Source organism: Hyaena hyaena, unplaced genomic scaffold, assembly GCF_003009895.1.
Source record: "Hyaena hyaena isolate Hyena2069 unplaced genomic scaffold, ASM300989v1 scaffold_122, whole genome shotgun sequence".
NCBI classification, from domain to species: domain Eukaryota; kingdom Metazoa; phylum Chordata; class Mammalia; order Carnivora; family Hyaenidae; genus Hyaena; species Hyaena hyaena.
The window spans coordinates 2826610-2848915 of record NW_024080754.1 but is presented as its reverse complement, the minus strand read 5'-3'; positions in this window follow the sequence as shown (position 1 = coordinate 2848915).

Genomic DNA, 22306 nt, shown 5'->3' with positions numbered 1-22306 from the left:
CTTTGCATTTTCTGAAATTCATTTGAAACGCCATCCATTAGTCTGGCAAAGCTGGGGAGCCCCTGTGTTCATATGACATGCCTCCTGTTGCTATGGTAATTGAATGTTTACTAGAGAAAATATTACCAGTTAATAATAGCCTGGATGGAAATAATAGCTACTGCTAGACCCTTCATAGTTACACACCATCAATTTCCAATTTGCTGAAATAGGTGCAATTGGCTTTTTGAGTTTCAAAGTATGACTTTTTCCAGGCCTCTGTGATCTTTCCCCCATACCACGCACCGCAGACCCACACCCACACACCCCAAATGCTTCTAAAGAATGTTCGGCTTGTCCAAAATGATGATAGAGAGAAGCTGTTATGTTGGAGCCTTGTCATAATTTCAATAGTAGGAATAATGAATAAATTAGAAGGTTACTGTTTACTTGCTTTGGTTAATAATGAAATCACAGAGGGAATAATCATAGAAGGAGAGTATAATTCATACTATTTCTTACACTCAATGTTATCCAGAATCTCATTCCCAAAGAGCAAACCAACAAGCAGATGTGTTGAATTACTTTGTCAAAAATCATGCCTGTGCATAACAAAAATGTCTCACAAGGTATTTAGCCCACTCTTTTCCTTAGGCTGGGCTATTTACACATTTGTTCATTTATTGATTGCTTCCTTCCATTATTAATTAATTCAGCAAATGTTTATCAAGCCAGTCATTAACCTAGCTCTCAGGAAAGCAGACCCTGCCTCGGGTCTCAGAGGAGCCTGTGAGATAGTGAATGCAATGTTTTGATGAAGTCACCCCTTGTGTCACCAGCTTTTCCACGGAATGCCAACAGACTACAGCTGGAAGGACACGGCTCATGACTCAGGTTCCACATCCTCCCACAACTGGCCACCTTTCACCCACATGTGGGGAGCAGTGTGAAAGTATGGAGGTGAGGGGCAATGCCAAGGCTTGTGTGAGGGAAAACCCCTCCTTCAAACGTCAGAGAACAAACAGCCCTCCTGTGAGTCCAAGCTTATGCTTCCAGAAAGAAATGTTCAGCTACCAAGACGACCAGTTTTATCCACCAGATCTAAGGGGGTAGGAAATTCAGTGAGGGGACCAGTTTGACATCTTGGGAACATGAAACAAGAGGAGCAGGTCATCTTTGGAGATTGGATCTTGCCCTCCAAGCCAGTTGTATCCTGGACAGCTCGGTATACAAGAGAATCACTGGGTGGAGCAGGACAGGGGTTAAGAAATGGAGAAATGCATGGGGCACCTGGGTGGCTCAGTCGGTTAAGTGTCCGACTTCAGCTCAGGTCATGATCTCATGGTTCGTGGGTTCGAGCCCCGCGTCGGGCTCTGTGCTGACAGCTCAGAGCCTGGAGCCTGTTTCAGATTCTGTGTCTCCCTCTCTCTCTGATCCTCCCCTGCTCACGGTGTCTCTCTCTTTCTCAGAAATAAATAAAAAACATTTTTAAAGAAAAGAAAGAAATGGAGGAATGCATATATCTTGGCCCCTACCCTCTAGAGATTGTGATTCCAAGAGTGGAAGCCAGGAAAATGCGTTGTAACTGGTCCCCTTGTTTTGGTGATGGTGTTCCCCAGGTCACACACCTGCCAAAGAAGGGAGAGGTTAGCATTTTAGACAAAACACTCTAGTAGGGGAGGGCATGCGAAATGTGGGAAACTGGCTGGCAAGAGAGGTCGGTTATAAGAAGCATCTTCCAGGTGATAGATAAAGAGCCTGTGTAGCAGCAGTGGGTTTAGAGAGGAGGGATGGGCTCAGGAGAGATTCAGGGCTGAGAAGTAATAAAACTGTGAGAAAGATTAGGTCAGGAGGTAGAAGAGTTACAAGCCTGACTATCAATATTGCCAAAGAGAGAAGTCACAAAGTAAGGACTTCAGCTTTACATTCATTGTCTGGGCCTGTCTATACTGCCTTCATCCCAGCACCTAGCCATGGCCACCAGACTCTTGCATACAGAAGATTAAACAGAATGAAAGAAAAGTGCCCTGTCACCCAAGTCTGATGGAGATGCATACAAGGTAACTGCATCATGGATTTTTAAACACTATAGCACATGTAGAAGTGGAAGGATTATTATTATTATTATTAATTATTATTATTGAAGGTTATTTATTTTTGAGACAGAGAGAGATAGTGCAAGTTGGGGAGGGGCAGAGAGAGAGGGAAAGAGTGAATCCCAAGAAGCCTTCAGGCTCTGCATTGTCAGCGCAGACAGGGCTTGAACTCATGAATCATGAGATCATGCATGATCTGAGCCTAAGTTAGGCACTTAACCAAATTGAGCTACCCAGGTGCATGAAATGGAGGGATTTTTAAATTTTCTTTTCGTTTGTATGTTTTCTTTATTTCTTTTTCTTCTTTCTTTTCTTTTCTTTCTTTCTTTCTTTCTTTCTTTCTTTCTTTCTTTCTTTCTTTCTTTTTTTTCTTTCTTTCTTTCTTTCTTTCTTTCTTTTCTTTCTTTCTTTCTTTCTTTCTTTCTTTCTTTCTTTCTTTCTTTCTTTCTTCTCTCTCTCTCTTTCTTATTGAATATTTCTTTTTGAGAAAGAGAGAGAGCAGGGGAGGGGCAGAGAGAAAAGGAGACAGAATCTGAATCTGTCTCTAGGCTCTGAGCTGTCAGCACAGAACCCATCATGAGGCTCAAACTCATGAACTGTGAGATTATGACCTGAGTGGAAGTTGGGCGCTTAACTGACTGAACCACCCAGGTGCCCCATTGTTTGTATGTTTTCTTACATGAACATTGGTGACAGGTTATTCTAGGAACCAATGTTTAGGAGGATCAAGGACATGGTGGAGGCCAGGGAGTGTGACACACTGACCATTAATGTACGATTGTTGAGGAGTTTCTGAAATCAACACACTGATTTGACACTACCTATTCCATAGTAGTGTGACCTAAAAATAACTTGAATTGTAATTTTTCTACTCCGTCATATTTCCTGGTGGATTTTGTCTCTGATGGTTAGAACAAAAACAATGACAGAAGTTCTGCAGTGATGGGTCCAGAGCAAGGGGAGAGAGGGGGCTCAGCAAATCGCCAAAGAAATAGTCAGAACAATTAGAAATAGTGCATTAGGTGGGGTTGGGATATGGGAGATAATGATGAAGACTGAGTTACTCTGAAATAGAAGAACCACAGTCTGGAAGTCTTTGTACCAGAAGCCACATGCCATCAGCCCCTCTTTCCATCATCAGAGCTTCATCGAACCCTATCACTCAACTTGAAAGAGAAAGTTGGGAGAGTTGACAAGCAAGCCACTCTTCCACTGGGGTTACCAGTGACAGTTGAGCCTGCTCACAAATATGTATGCCATAGACCAGAGAACATACTGCACTTATTCAAGAGTGTACATCATTTCTACTGTTTGTTTATAAGCTGTTGATTAGATAAGTAGTTTTCATCATAGGCAGGATAAAAGTCAAGGAAATAAGAATGTACTCTCAAGTATATTATTTGTTCTCCTCTATCTCTATTTTTGTTCTCTCTATATCCCTATTTTGATATTTTGTTTCCAGAAAAGAGATTGGCCAATTGCAACATACAAGCCAGGTCTAGGCATGTCCATTTGTTTACATATCCTCTGTGGTTGCTTTCTCTGACAACAGCAGAGTTTCATAGTTGAAGTCACCATATGACCTGCAAAGCCAAAATAATTTACTATCTGATTTTTTTTTTTTACAAAGTTTGACAACCTCTACTTCAGAAGAATCCTAGGGGCACTTGGGTGGTGCATTCAGTTAAGCATTTGATTCTTGGTTTTGGCTTAGGTCATGATCTCATGATTTTGTGGGTGGGTTTGAGCCTTGCGTGGGGGTCTTCACTGGCAGCATGAAGCCTGCTCGAGATTCTCTCTGCCTCTCCCCAGTTTGCACTGTCTCTGTCTCTCTCAAAATAAATAAATAAAGTTTAAGAAAAAAAGAGTCCTTAAAAGACTAGAATCACCAGAATGTATCGTCCTAATTGACATCAATGAGGAAAATGATAAATTTCCATAATTAAGGTGACTGGTGTATATAAGTTGCTTTCACACAAATGTTAGCCACTTAATCACCACAAAGGGGCTTTGAGGCATGTATCCTGAAATCTATTTCATGGATAAAGAAATGGAGGAAGAGATGAAGTGATTTGCTTGACCCTTACTTTGGGGAACCCCAAACAGGAGCCCAACGTCCTGACTCTAAATTCATGTAATTTCCATCATTCTAGTTCCAACCTATAGCTGAGTGTATCTGCTTATGGAGAAATCCACCCGGTGTAATTTCCAATGTGCTGAGCAGGCTTTGAGCCCTCAGACATCTCAACCCAAATTCCAGCATTAGAAATCCATTCCTCTGGATCTATAAGTTCCTTTTTGGAGATGTAAAATGCCACCAGGAAGGTGAGCATGTCATGTCTGGCTACAAATCACTTGCATTCACTTAAGTGAGTGCTGTTATCCTAACAAGGAGATATGATGCCCATTGGGGAAGGGAGCTGCGGGTGTGGAAAGAAATATTTCTGTGCAAGGCCAGGAATGTAGATGGGAGGAGAAGATCTGGGAGGGGCATCACGCACTCAAGAGAAATGAAAAGGGCAAGTCTCAAGAAAGTATGAAATGTACTCTTTCCTTCCTGACAATTCTTGTTCTCATTGGTACCATTGGGAGAGTGATGCACAGGCAAATGGATCATGGGTCTGATTTATTTTAGTGGTTCTTACATTCTTATTATCTTTTTCCGGCTGCTCTATGACCAGTTTTGTGTTTCATCTCATAGTTGCCTAGATACTCCCAGCCTGAGTGCTGAGAAGCTTCCCAAAGATGAGTTTACTTTTGTGAGAATTTTAGAATTCTATCTCCAAGGAGGTTTCTTGCCACCAGAGTGTCCCTGGATCAAATCTGTGGACTCTAAATATTCTCCAACAGATTGTAAATTTTGGACATGGTGCTAGCGAAGAGAACGGACAGCAGCAAATGTCAGGACCACATGGTTTCCAGTTAGATTGTAGTCAATGTGATATTTTGCATGATACACTGTGTTCTCTGCTCAAAGATGTTCTTGGGAGAAAGAAGAAAGGTTGAATGTTTCTTTTGTGCCAAGCAATGAATAATCAAGGGAAGAAACTGGGAAGGAAAATCAGTTTTGGATTTGAGTGTTAGAGAGAAGCTAGAATTGTGAGCCCTTATGTTGGTGACACCATCTTAACAAAGTAGAAATGAGTTTTTCTGTCTCAGTTTGCAGTGGATGACAGAAAATGGCTTTCAAACCAAATATGGTATGGAGATTTCCATTTGTAAAAAAGAATCTTCTGTAAATAACAGAGTTGAAATATTTGCCCTGAAAATATGAAATTGACTTGGTAAGTGGATTACTTTTAGGACATCGATTATTAAATATAAGGAAAGATGCAACTTTCATAAATGAAATCCAACAGGCATAGAGTTTCCATAATGATACCATCTGTCTCTACTTTTTGGAGAATTTCATTAATGTATGGGAATCTTGTTCCATATGGTAGAGAGAAGACTGAGCTGAGAGGGACATTCTTTGTGTTCCATGTCAATTCTTGTTTGTAATCAGAGAGTGTTAGGTAGGTCATTGTGTTTTTCTTACTTGACTTTCTTATATGTACAATTAAGAGATTGAACTAGACACCTCCTAAGTTTTCTTTTGCTTCTCAGATGTAATTCTTGGCTTTGCTTGGATAACAGGCTCTGGTCAACAATCCTTTTCTTCTGATCATCTGAAATGCCATTTTCTTTTGTCCTGACTCTTTAAAATTAAATTATATTGCCTCAGATCCATCATGTATCAGTCATTTTACCCTCTGTATTAGGATCTTGACATCACAGAATTTGAAAACATGTAGGCTAGAATCTCACGTTTTATCCAAAACGTTCGTGACGGATCATGATCCTGATTCTTCTCCAGGAACAGAGAGCCAGTGACTTCCAAAGCTCAGTGCATTTATGCTGGCTAAATTTTAATTGTGTCAAATATGACTAAAATCTTATATGAGTCTCTGTCACATTCAATTTAGTTAAGATGCAGCTATACTATTCTTTTAAAATCCATTTATTTGGGCAATATAATTGGCTGATGGCTTCTTCAAGAGTGTATCACACAACCATTCTGAACAAAGCTTATGAATCATTGTGATTTCATCAAGTTTGAAGAGAAGGAATGGCTGACTGGTGGTATTAGCAATGCCAAAACAATCATAAAGCAGATAGCTCTGTTTTTAACATTTATGAAGTGTTACATGCATAATTTGCTCCAAAGAGAGGGAGGGAAGGAAGGCAAGAGAAAGAGATGGAGAGAGAAGACAGAATGAGAGGGAGAGAAGGAGGAGGGAGGGGGGAGAGAGAAAGAGAAAGGAAGAGGAAGAGAGAGAACACTGGTTTAGTGGTAATGGTGTGCTGCATATTGTAATGGAGGGGGAGGTGATCCAAGCTGCCCTGAAGAGCCCATTGGAGTGAGATGTTTGTTGATAATACTGTGCCTGTGTCTATATGAAACCAATGCATTATATGATATTGCTGCACATAATTTTCCCTTCTTCATTCCAGCTGTCCAAAAAGCATGCAATGAGAGTGCTAAGTCATAAGCCCATAGTTATACAGAGCATTTAACCAAGACAAAGTTGGCAGTTTGGAAGCTCGTTTGAGGGCATACTGGGCTCATCTCTGCCGTTGAGAAAAGTTTCTTCAGTGCTATGAAGGATCGTGGGTTTCCCTGGGAAAGGTCAGCAGTGTTGTATACACGTGAGCAGTGGTCAAACTCTTGAAAATAAAGTCTTTGAGAAAGCCCAACCACCCTCTTCAGACTCCTTTCAGTTTGAGGAGCTCCTCACGTGCAAGTAGATTGCTGACCAGGCTGGCTGCATGAAGGTGGGACACACTGATCCTGATAGACCATTTCGGTTGCAGTCTGTCTACTGAAAATACATCACTTGATCTTCAGCCCTGTGGTACTATTTGGACCAGACTGTTTCAGATAGTAACATAAGTGTGCCACTAACAGTCTAGTTTTAATGTCAAAATTCCAAACCCGGGGTCTGAAGACATTCATCTTCTTTTTTCCAAAACATGTAAGTGTATGCATTAAAATGCATATCAGGGAAAGGAAACAGACCATCAGTTCAGACAATTCATAGTGAATCCATGGAAAGCTGGAGTTTTTAAACTGGACCTTGAAAAAAATGACAAGCAGGGAGGAAGAAGCAGTTCAAGGGTATCAGGACAAGGGTATCTTAACTTCTGATTTATTTCAAATTTAGCTGACTTGGGAGCATGATACAACTCTTCTTCGTCTACATTTGTACCACAAATGTTTCCTGTATTAAAAAAACGAGAGGCATCTTGGCTGTGTATGTGTGGGGGAGGGTGGTGGAAGATAGCATTTCCAGAGGGTTTTGCTTTTCTGTCTTTTAGTTATTTGCAGTCTGTGTTATAGTTATTAAGTGTTGATATGCCAATCTCATTTGCTCTCAGAGTAGGCTATTTAGAATGTCCATCTTAATGGTCAAACAGATTTTCTTGGCCACCTCACCTAGTTATTTCCCAAAATAAAAATCCCAAATAAACTCATATGCAATAATTATAGACAACTATTTTCAACAATTACACTAATCTATAAAACAGATAACTCGGGGGTCACAAATTTTCTGTTGGAGTGTACTTTAAAATTTTTCATCTCAAGTGAATATTTTAATTGCTACAAAGTTGAAAAATGAAGAATTAAAAATGGAAGGGTGAGCTGATTTTGTCAGATTAAAAAAAATAAAGGCTTGTATGTGACTCAATGGTTTATTCTATTGTTGCAGAGACTTTAAGAATTTGGAGAAAACCTGGAGATTTGGGTTGTTTCCAGGCACAGATTCAAGGTTTTCTTTGTTACCATATTCTATTGATTTTGGGCATATGGTGTCCAGAAATGGGAGGAGGAAAGGATGAAGAATCTGTAGCCTTCAACTGGAAACGGTGTGGTCCATTGACCAAGGACAATGCTGATTAGAATTCTGTCCTTGGGTGGGATATGGCTCTGCTGAGAACAAAGAAGCTGTTAAGGTCAGCCCTTGTTTTCAGTCTCTGGGGATTTAGTTCCAATTTTCTCTTTTCCAAAGGTCTCCTGAGCTGAGCCTCAACTTGAGAAGTTTCTTCCCTGTAACTTCTGCCATCTGGAACATACTCTGCATTTTCACCCCTCATTCCACATCTCAGCTGGGATCAATCATTTCTACTTTATTTTATGTCACTCATCTTCCTGTGTATGTTGAACAAGTGCCTACATCTCAGAGATCGACTGGGCCCAACTTGAGTGAGGCCTGTGTGCTTTGCAGGGAGCTGGTCCAGCTCCAGCCTTGACCCAGAGCCCTTGGGCAAGAGCTGGCCAGACAGTCCAGGGTTTCCCTTTGGTAAGCACTCTTCACTCAATACTTTTGGGAAAAGAAATGATTTCAGAGGACATAATTGACTTTGTGGGAATCAATGAAAGGGCTTTCTGAAAGGTATGTGGTAACCAGCCTTTCTGGGTGTCCCCATCCTCCCCTGATCCCCTGGTTATTTAGACACAAGAGGAAGATGCACCTCCGTTCCCCAGAGCCTGGAGCCTGCATGCACACTCCTGCTTTTGTCCTTTGTCACCCAGACTTGCCTCTTAGATTTCCTCTGGTTTTGAACCCAGTTTAAGTTTTCCCTTCCCAAGGTCATCCTGGGTCTGTTCCTGTTGTCTCTTTCTTGGTCATGCTATGTTTCTACACATTTCTTAAGTATATTTTTAGTTGTTTCTGGTAAAGACGTTCACTTTCTGCCTAGCCACACACATTTCCCCCTCGTCTAGTGAGCCTCCTGGAGCCTCCATTCCTCCTGAAGCAGCATTTCAGAAATGCCCTCTGGCAGTATTTTTGTCTGTTCTTTTTTCTGAACTACAAATCAAGATGTACTATCCCACCCAATTTGCAATCTTGCTTCTCTATAGTAGTTCTTCTCATACTTGAATGTGTAAAACATTAGAAAATCAGTGTTTCAGGTCTAGAGATTCGAAGTCCAAAATCAAGGGCCATGCTCCTTCTGAAACCTGTCGGGAAATCCTTCTTTGCCTCCTACCAGCTTCTGTGCATCGTTGGCAATTTTGGCTGTTTCTGGACTTGTAGATGCACCACCCCAATCCCCTAGCCATCTTCTCCGTTTGTATTTTCGTGTTGTCTTCCCTGTACATGTATCTCTCTGTGTCCAAATTTTTCCTTTTTATAAGAACATCAGTTGTATTAAACTAGAGCCTGCCTTAAGGACCTCTTTAGTTTTTAATGTTTCATTTACTTCTGAGAGAGAGAGAGAGAGAGAGGGAGAGAGAGAGGGACAGCGTGAGCAGGGGAGGGTCAGAGAGAGAGGATGATACAGAATCTGAAGCAGGCTCCAGGCTCTGAGCTAGCCGTCAGCACAGAGCCCGACACAGGGCTCAAACCCACAAGCTGTGAGATCATGATCTGAGCTGAAGTCAGATGCTTGACCGACTGAGCCACCCAGACGCCCCTATATTTACATTTTTAAATAAATGATTTTCCCTAAGTGGATGCCTTACAGAGATTTTTTCATCTTCTGGTTATTGTTTACATGTAAGGATGTATGTTTGAAATGTGGGTGCTTCTAAAATGAATCTAGCAGGCCTCACTCTAATAAAGGTCATACACCTTGGAGCTTGCATAAAAAATGAATTTGTTTTTTGTCACTAGGCCAGCACCTGAACACTCATGGCTTAGTCATCTATGTCAGAGACAGGATTTCCAAAGTAGATTTTGAAGGAAAAATGGGAAGAGTTGAGAAGGATAAGCTACAGTTGCAAATAATCCATTTGTTTTCTAAATCTAAATCTTACTCTGCAAAAGTAAAAAATGACAATTAATGCCTAGGCTAGGCTGGGGTTCCAAGTTGAATTTGGCACAAGTATTACTTGCCTCTCATATGCCAACCACAATGGATGCTTACATACCCAAACAGTAGTGCATGTGAAAATGGAAAAGTTTGTCCTACGTTTCTGTTCATGTTAAGGCAGACATCATTCCTGAACTGACCTATTATTATACATCCATATAAACTACAGTGGACTAAGAGGATATTGGGTGTATGTGGGTGAGTTGAGTATGCAAATGATGCAAATACGTGTAATGTACATACTTATATGTTTCTGAATTATTTTATGATTGCCAAAGAAAAAAATCTTGTCTTTAAGGAATAAAGGTAAAACACTTTTTTTTTTAAAAGATTATTTGATATCTCCCCAAAACAACTAGTAAGGGTGGAGGGGTTTGAAAGACCTTCAGAGGAAAAGAGCACTCCCTGATGAAGGTTTACTTAAAGTGAAATTTGGTTGTTTCACAAGTGAAAGAGGCTGAAGGGAACTAGCAGGACATTTCGAGTGGTTGCATCTGGTTTGATTCAAATGGTTTCACAGTCGTGGAGTTTCAAATAAAAATAAAGTTCATAGCAAGAAGAAATGCTATTTAAACCATGTGAACTGGAGCCAGTGAAAAAATTCATCCTTATAACCACAATGTGTGAAGTTTTGCTTGGTAAGTGATTTTTCAGAGAAGGTATGCAAAATTAAACCACATACACCTGCATGCTTGGGTTAGTTCTTGAGGTTAAATTAGGTCAGCTTTTCCCATTTAGTGTCTCAGTGTACAGTTTGGTCAATTTTCCTTTGTCTAAAAACTATTTATGGAGCTTCTGCTATGTGTGATTTATCATCATGGGTTTGTTGGTGCTACAGTGATGGTATATGTAGCATATGGTGCATGCCCTTGAGGAGTTTACACTTTAGTAGTAAAGACAAAAACACATGTTTTTACGTGGTAGAATAATTTATTGAGTATTATTGAAGCTGATAAAAGAAGGGAAAGAAGTAGAATTGGTTGCTCACCTCCTTAGGCAAGAGTCCTAGAAACAGATGGTTCTTTACAGTGACTCCCCTCCCTCAGAACAAATGGGATTATTTTGTACTGAGACAAATGGGGATTGTCACAGCTATGAAAACCCTAAATTGCTACTTTACAGGGTTTTGGGGAGAACTCTTCTAAAGCCAATCACAAAAGCTACCTGAATCAGGAACCCCCAAATAAGCATTATCTCTGTATATTAGTCAGGGTTCTACAGAGAACCAAAACCAATAGGATGGAGAGAGGGAGAAAGGGAGGAAGAGGGAGAGAAAAAAAAGAAAAAAAAAAAAAGACATTTGTTCATATGATTGTGGAGGGGTGGCAAGTCCAAAATCTGCAGAATGGGTTGGCAGCCTGGAGACCCAGGGAAGAGTTTCAGAATTCCTTCTTGCTCAGAGGAGGTTACTCATTATTCTATCCATGCCTTCAACCAATTGGATGAAGGCCACTCACATTATGGAGAACAGTGTTTTTTTCTTTTTAAGTTTATTTACTTAAGTAAATACTTAAGTACTTATTTGGAGAGAGAGAGAGGTAGAATGCGGGGGGGGGGGGAGAGAGAGAGAGAGAGAGAGAGAGAGAATCCCAAGCAGGTTCCATATTGTCAGCACAAAGCCTGATGCAGGGCTCAATATCACAAACTGAGTTCATGACCTGAGCCCAAATCAAGAGTCAGATTCAGATGCTTAACCAACTGAGCTACCCAGGTCCCCTGGAGAACAATCTGTTTTAATGAAAGTTCACCAATGTGAATGTTAATCTCATACCCCAAAACACATCCAGAATAATGTTTGGTCACATATCTGAGTACCATGTCCAGGCACTTTGACACATATAATTAACCGTTACATCATCTTTGTTGGTCTGGAGTACATGTGAGGTATGTTGTCTCAGCAAAGACTAGAACCCATAGCATGCCTGGAGAGAATCATGCCTAGTTTCAGAGGGAAAATATTAAAAGGCTAGGACTTAAATTTGCTGGAAGATAGAACTCACAAGGGTTAACCAGAGATAGTAAGGTAGGAGCAAAATATTGATGGGTGTCTCAGGAAACTAAAAAGTGATGATACTGTGGAGCTTCTCTGGTCCCATAGGAATCTCAGCTTGGTTTGCATCTTTTCCTTTGCTTACTTTGGAGAAGCAAGATGGGAGGACTGGAGCTAGAGACAGGGTGCCCGACCTACTGAGTAATATTTGTTGTAGGGATCAGTCTTTTACCATGCGTTTAAGCATGGCCTTCCCCCTTCTTGATTCAAGACATTTCTTGGTACAAGAAAGGTCTTGACTTAGTGGTAAAGAGTTATGGCTAAAGTTGGAGTCAGGGAAAGGACTAATCCACAACTGACTCAACACCTGGCTTTTAAGCCTCAAAGAATTTTTCACCCTCACCCTCCACCTTCTACTCTTTACTCTATGTAATTAAGCAAAACATCAAAGACATATCTGGTCTATAGGGCTGAAGCTTTTATGGCCACTCAGTTTAAAATTTTTCCACTTTCCTTCTTCTCACTCTACTCCCATCCCCCGCCAGATAACAGTTTAAGGAGATCCTCTTTTTGATTAAAAATTTTCCCTAGAATTTATCCCTATATGATATGCTGTATAGTTCTCTCTCTCTCTGAATATTTTCTTGTTGACTGTCCTCATCACTAGTATGTAAACTTCACAAAGTCTGGGATTTTTGTTTGTTTTGATCACTGTCTTATTCTCAGTACTTAGAACAGTGCCTACCACATAATAGGCATTTAATAAATATTTGTTGAATTAATAGCTAAGTAATTCTCCTGGTTGGAACATAGCTAGTGTAGGGTGGTAAAAATTTCTTTAAGGGGAAATAATATCTTTTTGGAGGCAGAAAATTTGCCTAATACCTAAGCTTACATATTCAGTACTTGGAGATATTAGGACAAATAAACCCATAAACCCAGCCAGACTTTTTTTCTTTTTTGAGAGAGAGAGAGAGAGAGAGAGATATTTTGAGATAACACACACATTCATGTGCACCTCTTGGGGAGTGGCAGAGGGAGAGGAAGAGAGAGAATCTTAATGAGGCTCCATGCCCAGCATGGATCCTTAACTCATGACCATGAGATCATGACCTAAACTGAAATCAAGAGTCAGACATTTAACCAGCTGAGCCATCTACGCACCCTAAACCCAACCATACTTTGATTGAGTGCTGGGTTACTATTCCTAATTCAGAATATAAACCTGGTTCTGTCTTACTCTGGATGAGCTCTGGATGGGGAGTCAATTTTCTTTGTGGGATGAAAACAGTTGTTTGGTGAGAGAATAAATAAGATTTTTAAAAAACCTAAAGTACTTAATTAGTTTCTCCTTTTTTTCCCTTTCAGGTAGATAGATAGTTCTCTTTGTGCCTAGAGGAGGTGAATATTTTGTAAAAGCCAAAGTCCATCTAAAAGATTGTCATAGTTATCCTAAGGGAAGGAGAATTCGGAGGGATAGAGAAATGGAGAGACCTTTGAGAATCAAGTTGGGGTAGAAGAAGAAAGAGAATGGTCAAGAATTGGAAGAAAATGGGAAGTAGTGATTCTTAGAGACAGCATGGATCCACATCCTTCTGGTTGCTTTTGTCTTTGGTAGCATACACTAGGGCTAGATCTCAACCAGTGCCTGGAATATGAGAGCCACCAAATCACTGCCCATGATGAACAAATGGCGAGAGCTAACTTACACATTTTAGAAATCCAATAAACCCCCTGGATTCTGGAGCTTCCTTGAAAAGGTAGGGGCTCCAGGACTATTTGGGATTTACTTTCTTATCATCTCTGTGGATTAGGGACTCTGGAACAGATTAAATTAGATCTAAAGTTTACAAAGATATTGGGTTTAAAGTTAAAAATAATTGAAGTTAAAAAATGGATCTGTAGACTGAGATTCATAGCTACCACATTCATGAAACTAGGCTGAAAAGAGTGCTGGAGGGAAAGTGAAGAACAAAAGTCCTTAATCTGAACATAAAGGGAGACTGTATAAAGAAATTAGTATCTCAGTTTGCCTTGATGACTTGGTAAAGTGAGGGCAACTCATTATTACTCATCCTCCCAGGATGGAGAAATTACTTTTCCCTGCCAGCTCAGCTTATCTCCTGCCCTCCTCTGACTTCTTCCAAGCAACAGAAACCTATAGGCCATGCATCCTTCATCTGTCTCCTCACCCTGGATGTCTCTCTTCCTCCATCATGCCTCCTCACTGTGCTCACGGTGTTCTGAGTTTATATACACCAGAGCTCCTAATTTAAGTTCCAATGAGAGTCACTACATACTATTACAGGTTTTTTTTTTTTTTTTTTACCTCAATACCCAGGATTTATTGTCTTGCCACCTTGAAGAATGAAAAAGTAGACACAAAATGAGCAGAAGGCAAAAGTTTATTAGAGTATAAGATTAGAAAGTAACAATAGTAGGAAACCTCTCTTTACAGAAAGGACACTTTAAAAAGTGAATGCCCGCAGAATAAAGGCAAAGGTCCTTGTTTTATAAGGTTCTTGTCAGCCTTCCCTTCCCCTCCCCCTCATTCCTTCTCAGGTTTTACCCTTCTTGGCTTGATAGCTCTAGGTGCTGGGTGATCCATTCCTGATTGGTTCAACTCCATTGTGTGAGGAGTCAGACTGGTCATACTGCCCCGCATATAACATAAGTTTTGTGGTTTAGCTAGGTATATTGTTTGTAAAGTTCCTGACAAAGGAACCTGAGGGGGAGTAGGTGGCGTCTGTTTTATTCTTAAGAGGGGCCTTACACCTGAGAAGTTTGCTGTAGTCAACTGCTCCCAGTGTTGTTCCAAAATATGTGTTTTTCTCCACCCAAGGACCTCAGGTCCTAACCTTTTCCTCTCTGCCTATTTTATCCTATCTTTCATTATTATAATACAATCTTTGAATTTCTAGAAATGGACATTCTTTTTTCTCTAATGTATTCCTCCTCCTTCTTTCTTCCCTGTTCCCTTTTCATTTTATCAGTTTTGTATGCCTCTATTTAAATAAAATCTCTCCTCTCCAACCTCAAATGTCAATTTTCATCAATGTAAATAACTAGAACCCTACAGTAGAATTGGAGATATCTACTTAAGTCTTGGCATAGAAATGAAGTAATAAATGTGCATATATTAAAAAATAAAATTACTATATTTTATTACATATCCAAAATTTAAAAACACTACATAATATTATTTAGCTCACTATAGAAACAGTTTAACAAAAGAAACAATATGATGTGGTAGGAGTTCACATGAAACAGGAGCTTAATGGTCACCACTGTATTGGAGACATTGAACTATTTCACTTAAAGCATCAGTAATATACAGTTTTACTTTAAAGTACTGATGATAGAAAGTTTGTTGATCATATCTCTTCACATTCCCAAGGAACTTTGTAGACTCTCTTTTCTTATCTTCAGTCACTCATTTTCTTATGGACTATTAGGTAGAGAGCAGTTTCCTCTTTACATAATTAAAAAAGGTTAAAAGAAGATAACCATAAAAATCAAAGATATTATTATTTGATTTTTTGTTAATTAGGAAAGCTCTACTCCTTAGGTTTCCAACCTAAACTTTAAAGAAGATTCATGCCTATGCTTCTCAAACTCTTCCAAAAAATTAAAGATGAGGGAACACTCCCAATCTCATATTGCCCTGATAACAAAGCCAGGTAAAGAAAGTACAAGAAAAGAAAACTACAGTTCAACATCCTCAATGAAGGTAGATCCATAAATTCTCAGCAAAATTCTAGCCAACCAAATTCAACAGTCTATTAAAAGAATCATACACCATGATCAAGCAGGTTTTCTCCCTGTGATACAAGAATGGTTTAACACATGGAAATCAATAAACACAATATACCACATTAATACAATAAATGATGAAGGTCATATGATCCTCTTGATTGATGCAGTAAAAGCTTTTGACAAAATTCAACACCCTTTCATGACAAAAGCTCTCAGCAAATTGGGTGTAGAAAGAAGTACATACATCAATATAATAAAGGCCATATATGGCAAACCCACAGCTAACATCACACCCAACTATGAAAAACTAAGTTTTTCTTCTAAAATCGGAGATAAGCCAGGGGTGCCTACACTTTACCACTCCTATTCAACACAGTATTGAAAGTTTTAGAGCAATTAGATAAGGAAAAGAAATAAAATACATCCAAATACAAAAGGAAGAAGTAAAATTGTTTTTGCTTGCAAATGACATGATATTACATATAGAAAACCCTAAAGATTCCACCAAACAACTGTTAAGCCTAGTAGATAAATTCAGTAAAGTTGTAGGATATGAAAGCAACATACAAAAATCACTTGCATTTCTATACACTAACAACGAAATATCTGCAAAAGAAATAAAGAAAGCAATATGATTTATAATAGCATCAAAAACAATAGAATATTTAGGAATAAATTTAACCAAGAAGGTGAAAGATCTGTACATTTAAAGCTATAGACATTGATGAAAGAAATGGAAGATGTAAATAAATGGAGAAATACCCATGTTCATGGATCAGAAGAACTAATATTGTTCAAATATTGTTCAATACAATCCAAAGCCATCTATGGATTCAATGCAATCTCTGTCAAGATTCCAATGGCACTTTTTTTAGAGAAACAGAAAAACAATACTCAAATTTGTATGAAATCATAAAAGACCCAGAGTAGCCAAAGCAACCATAGGAAAGAAGAGCAAAAGTAGAGGCATCACACTTCCTGATTCCAAACTATACTATAGTAGTAAAGCCGTAGTAACCAAAACAGTATAGTACTGGCATAAAAGCAGACACATAGACCAATAGAACAGAACTGATATCGCAGAAATAAACCCATACATATACAGTAAACTAATTTTTGACAAAGAAGCCAAGAAAACTCAATGGAAAAAATATAGTCTTTTCAATAAATGCTGTTGGGAAACCTGGATATTCTCATAGAAAAGAATCAAATTGGACCCCTTCTCTTACACCACTCGTAAAAATTAAGTTGAAATTGATTAAAGACTTAAATGTAAGACCTGAAACTGTAAAACTACTAGAAGAAAACAGGGAAATACTCTTTGACATTGGTCTTGGCAATGATTTTTTTCTAATATGACACCAAAGGCATCAATAACGGAAGCAAAAGTAAAAATAGGACTATATCAAGCTAAAAAGCTTATGCAGAGCAAATGAAATAATCAATGAAATGAAGAAGCAACTTATTCCATGTAAGAAAATATTTTTAAAAGTAATAAAGTTTAATATCTGAAATATGTGGAGAACTCATGTAACTCAATAGCTAATAATAATAATAATGATAATAATAACAATCTGCTTTAACTGGGCAAAGAACTAGAGTAGACATTTTTCCAAAGAAGATATACAACTGATCAACAGATACATGAAAAGATGCTCAACATCACTAATCATCAGGGGGAACGCAAATCAAAATGACAGCGAGATATCACCTCATGCCTGTTACAATGGCTGTCATCAAAAAGACAAAAGATAAGTGTTGGCAAGGATATGGAGAAAAGTAAAGCCTTGTGTACTGTTGGTGGGAATGTGATTTGGTACAGCCACTATGGAAAACAGTATGGAGGTTCCTCAAGAAATTAAAAATAGATTCAGCAAGCCCACTTCTGGGTTTATATCCAAAGAAGATGAAGTCACTATCTTGAAGATATATATGTATCCTCATATTCAGTGAAGCATTATTTACAGTTGCTAGGACATGAAAACAATGTAAGTGTCCATCAGTATTATTCAGCCATACAAAAAAAGGAAATCTTGCCATTTGTGACAGTGTGGATGGATCTCGAGAGCATTATGCTAAGTGAAATAAGTCAAACAGGGAAATGAAAGTATTGTATGATCTCACTTATATCTGGAATATTATTTGGCTTCTTAGCCTTTTGGCTTTACTTAAGATTTGACAAATGTCTACTGGAGGGTAGACTAAAAAGAGTGTTGGGTTCAACTTCTTGTCCTTCCCTTTTCTTAGATCCTTATGCCTCAATATGTCTATCTCATTAGCCCTTCAAATATTTGTATATATTTATACAAAGATCTATCTATCTATCTAATATTTTATATAATTTTCTAGTTGTTCTCAGTGGAATAGTTAGTATAATATGAGCTACTAAAATTAAGACTGAAAATTCCCATGTTAAATATTGGATATTTAAGGATATTATCATAAGCTAAAGCTTTTAATATTGTGATACTATTGGAAAAATAATTTCAGTCTTAGAAATAGCTAACAAATTCACAATGATAGATACTTACAATAGAGTCAATAAGGCAGAGATAAGTATTTGTACAGATTTCAGATGAGTGTCTTTGGCTTTCCAGTACCAGAGCAAAGCAGAGGGATAAAACAATTATTTAAGAAATTTAGAGCAAAACATTGAAAAGATCTTTGTATTTCTTCACCAAAATAACATGTATTTTTGTTCAACTTTAACACACATCATGTGTTAAAAATGTGTTCTAAATGGATCATGACTATACATTTATAAGCAAGAAAAAATATACAGACTTGATTTGAATCCTCCAAAAATTATCCAAGAACATATACTTCATTTTATTTTTCATGCTATGTTGCAGCTAATTTTTTTTGTATTAGAATGCAATGTTCTAAAAGTTTAAGCATCTTACTGCATAAGACTAGCACACCTTATGGTAGTAGTAATCAAGATAATTAAAAATGGTAGACATTCTGGGAATACATAGTCACAAAAGTAAAAAGGCCAAAATGAGAACATATTTTGGAAGGTGAAGGCTCAAAATCTCACTTTCCTTGAATCATATCTCTTCTTCAAGAAAGGTTCCTTTTCTAAAGCAAGAATGTTTCTCCTCAGTCAACTGGCAGAGGCTTCTATAGAATCTCCTTTTGTGGTTAGACAGTGCCTTAAATTAACATAGGTGAAGTGAGGCCAGGTATGGGGAAAGCATACCCTGTTTATCTACTTAATTATAAGATTAATTTTTTTTCTAGGATGTTTGTGAATACTGGACTAAATTGCTCTGTGATACCGAGGACAGAGCACAGAAGATTATCCATGTCTGTCGTATTGTTCCAATAATTACATACCATTTTTAGCTACAAAAATTTGAATTTATTTTTATTTTACTTTTGTCCTAAGATTAGAAAGAAGCTAATCTTTTGATTTCACATATTGGAAGAATTAGGCTTCAAAAGACTGAATAGGATTGGATGATTAGTGCCCTACATTGCTGACCTACTTTGTGTTTTTTTCTGTGTAGTTCCCTTATAATTATGAACTATTAGAGCTGCCTGTAACTTCAAAAAGCAATGTGTATGATTCTGTAGAATGGAATTTTAAGCTTCACGTGGATATGTGGTCATAAGATTGTATTATTTTTCAACAAATATTTCCTATTTTGGTGGAAAGTTTCATATTGCACACTTTGTTGAGAAATTGTAAATAATTGGTTTAGAAAATAGTTTGTTGAAAAAATTCTCTTTTGCAAAGGGTCATGGGTAACTTTTTCAAGGCCCTTCGTCTTTCACAAGATGACCATAAAATACCTTTCCAGGCTTGTTTCCTGACACTGTTCTTCATCACTCCCAGCCACAGCTATGGACCTTCCAGTCAGTACCTGAATACATTGTGTTTGCTTAGTTTACCCTGACTTTGCACTTACACCTTTCTTAATGTGAATGCTGGTTCCCCCTTTCCATCATTCTTCAAGACTAAGCTCAAATAGTATCTTTATGAGAACTCCAAGGCTTTATGTCAAAACTCATTCCTATATTGTGACAATTAACACAAACTGTATGACAATTATTTATTAATGTGTTTATTTCTCCCTGTTCAATTTGAATTCATATGGTGCAAAAACAGTATTGTATTATTATTCTTTGAATCACTGATATTTAATGTAGTGCTAGGCATGAGTAAACAACTAATAAATCTTTACTGAATAACAAAGAATTACCCTAAATTAAAATCCCAAAGGCCAGTGTTTCTTTCACCATAACTAACGTACTTTACATTTAGGTTTTCTTTATTCTTGTTATTACTTAATTAAACACTATCTGGGAAGAACAAAAGTATATTTTTATTAATATGTGGATCTCTGAAACATCTCATTCTTGATATTCTATTCTTTCTAAAGATATACAGATTTTAGTTAACTTATATATATTTTTGAAAGAATGTCCATATGGCTGTGCCTAAACAGACTACTTTAATCTCTCATCCCTTTAGAGATTTTTAGAGTATGTGTATGTGTGATGACAATAAGGTATTTACAATAAGGTATTCAGTGTTAGACTGTGAAATCAGCTCACTTGGGATGGAGCCCTTTGGGGCATGAGGAGATGGGTGGACATCAAGGATCCCTTTGATGGGATATTGTTTCTCTCTGGAATCTTAGTGCCCAACTAGTTACCAGAAAAGAAGCAATTGATTGCCTTTTCTCAGCTTGAAGAATTTACACTTTCACAAAGTGAGAAGTAACTTCTAGGTAAAGGATTACATTTGGAGATTATTACCACCTTGTTTGGTTACAGTAGAAATGAATCCACTATTCAAAACAAGGCAGTATTCTCAATTATCATATACAGTATTCACTCAGAGGAATTTCACCATAGTATGAAAATTACCCAGGCCAAGAAATAAGTATGATTTTTGTTGGGAAAGAGATTGCTTTTATAGGAAAATAATGGCTTGTTTGTGAAGAAAAATATTCTGAGGTTACTTAGAAATTTTCTTGTGAAATAAATATTGTCTGTTTATTATTATATTTATTTAGTACTACTGTGCATAAGGCATTGCTCACCAATTTATTAATTCTGGATGCTACTCAAGTGCAACCTGTGGCCAGATTCTTCAAGTTTGACGGAGTTCTTAAGAATCATTAATATTTCTCTTACGTTTTCCAGTATTTCAGGTAATCATGCATATCCACTGCACTGGCCAGGAAATCTGTTAAGGTTCTGTAGACTTCCAACTGTGTTTGCTACTACGAGAACATTCAGTTCCTAGAAGTTAAAAACATATCTCTAAGCAGCTCATAATTTCTGGCTTCAGGTTTAAACTGATGTCAGATGCCAGAGTCAATAACCTCCTAAATTGGTGTGATCTCAATTCCATATGGTCCTATTAGCTTGCTTGATCTTAAAGTGCAAATGTGCTACATAGATGATGATGTGAGCCACTCATTCTTATGGGGTACAAGGGATCTTCAGTTCAGTGTATAAAGAGATATTCATTGCTTTGAAGTTTGAAGGTTATTTTCCTTAAAATACTTGGAAATAGTCAAGCTTGTGGATCTCAATATTGAGAGTGCATAGTATTCATGATGTAGGTGGCATTAAGATTACCTCCAAGGACCCCACCCCAAGATAATCTGGTTTAATGCCCTGAGTTGTAGATGCTGATCCTGGTGATTTTGATGTAGGTGATTCCAAAAGCCATACTTCGGAAAATACTGCCTTGCACCTTATAATCCATCATCTTTTATAGGTTTGTGAGCCACTTGCAGAATCATAGGAGCTTATAAAGAGATTCTTCTGAGAAGAGGAACATTCAAGAGAAGGCCATGAAGATTAAGGAGCAGAGTACTCAGAAGGAAGATAGAGGACCTAAAATTTTTATTTACTTTAAAAATATTACCACTTGTCTGTGTTCATAATTCATAATGAGTAACCATTTGGCATTATAATCATATTCTAGTGAAAGTGACTGCTGAAATAATTAAGGGAACTGACTTTACATCAATGAGGTGTAGATGACTTTTGTCTTTGGTGATACCAAAATGAAGGTCTACTCACTGCACCTATCAAAGTTGTATTCCTGGATTGTACTCCCTATACTCTGTCCTCTGGGCATCTCACTCGGGAGGAGAAGTATGATGTATGAAGACTGTAACTGGGGTCAGCTTAAAAAAGGACTTTCCATAGGGAGCAATGTAATTTTGCTTGGTAAGGAAGAGAATGGAGCTGAGCTCTGCTCCCTCAGCCTCAGCCAAATCTAGAAATCCAGCGGGAGATCGGCATAGTCAGGCGTCAGTCTAGAGGAGTGGCTGCAAATATACCTTTTGCTATCATATTCCAGGATGAGGGTGCTAGCCATGTGTGAGCTTAACCCCCCTCGAGGCTAAGGAGTGGAGGACAGAAATGAATCAAGTGAACACTCAGAGCTGTCATTCTTTGTGTGTAACTCAGTTGGCTACTGTCTTCTATGCCTTTGTTTGTTCATACGTTTATTTGTATGTACATTCATTCTCTCCTTTGTTGATTCTGCTGGCATTTCTTCTGAGTTTATTTGTGCCAGGCTCTATACTAAATGATGGAAATGAAACAATAACTGTGGAATTCAGGCTAGTGAGAAACAGATGAAGACAGGTCATTA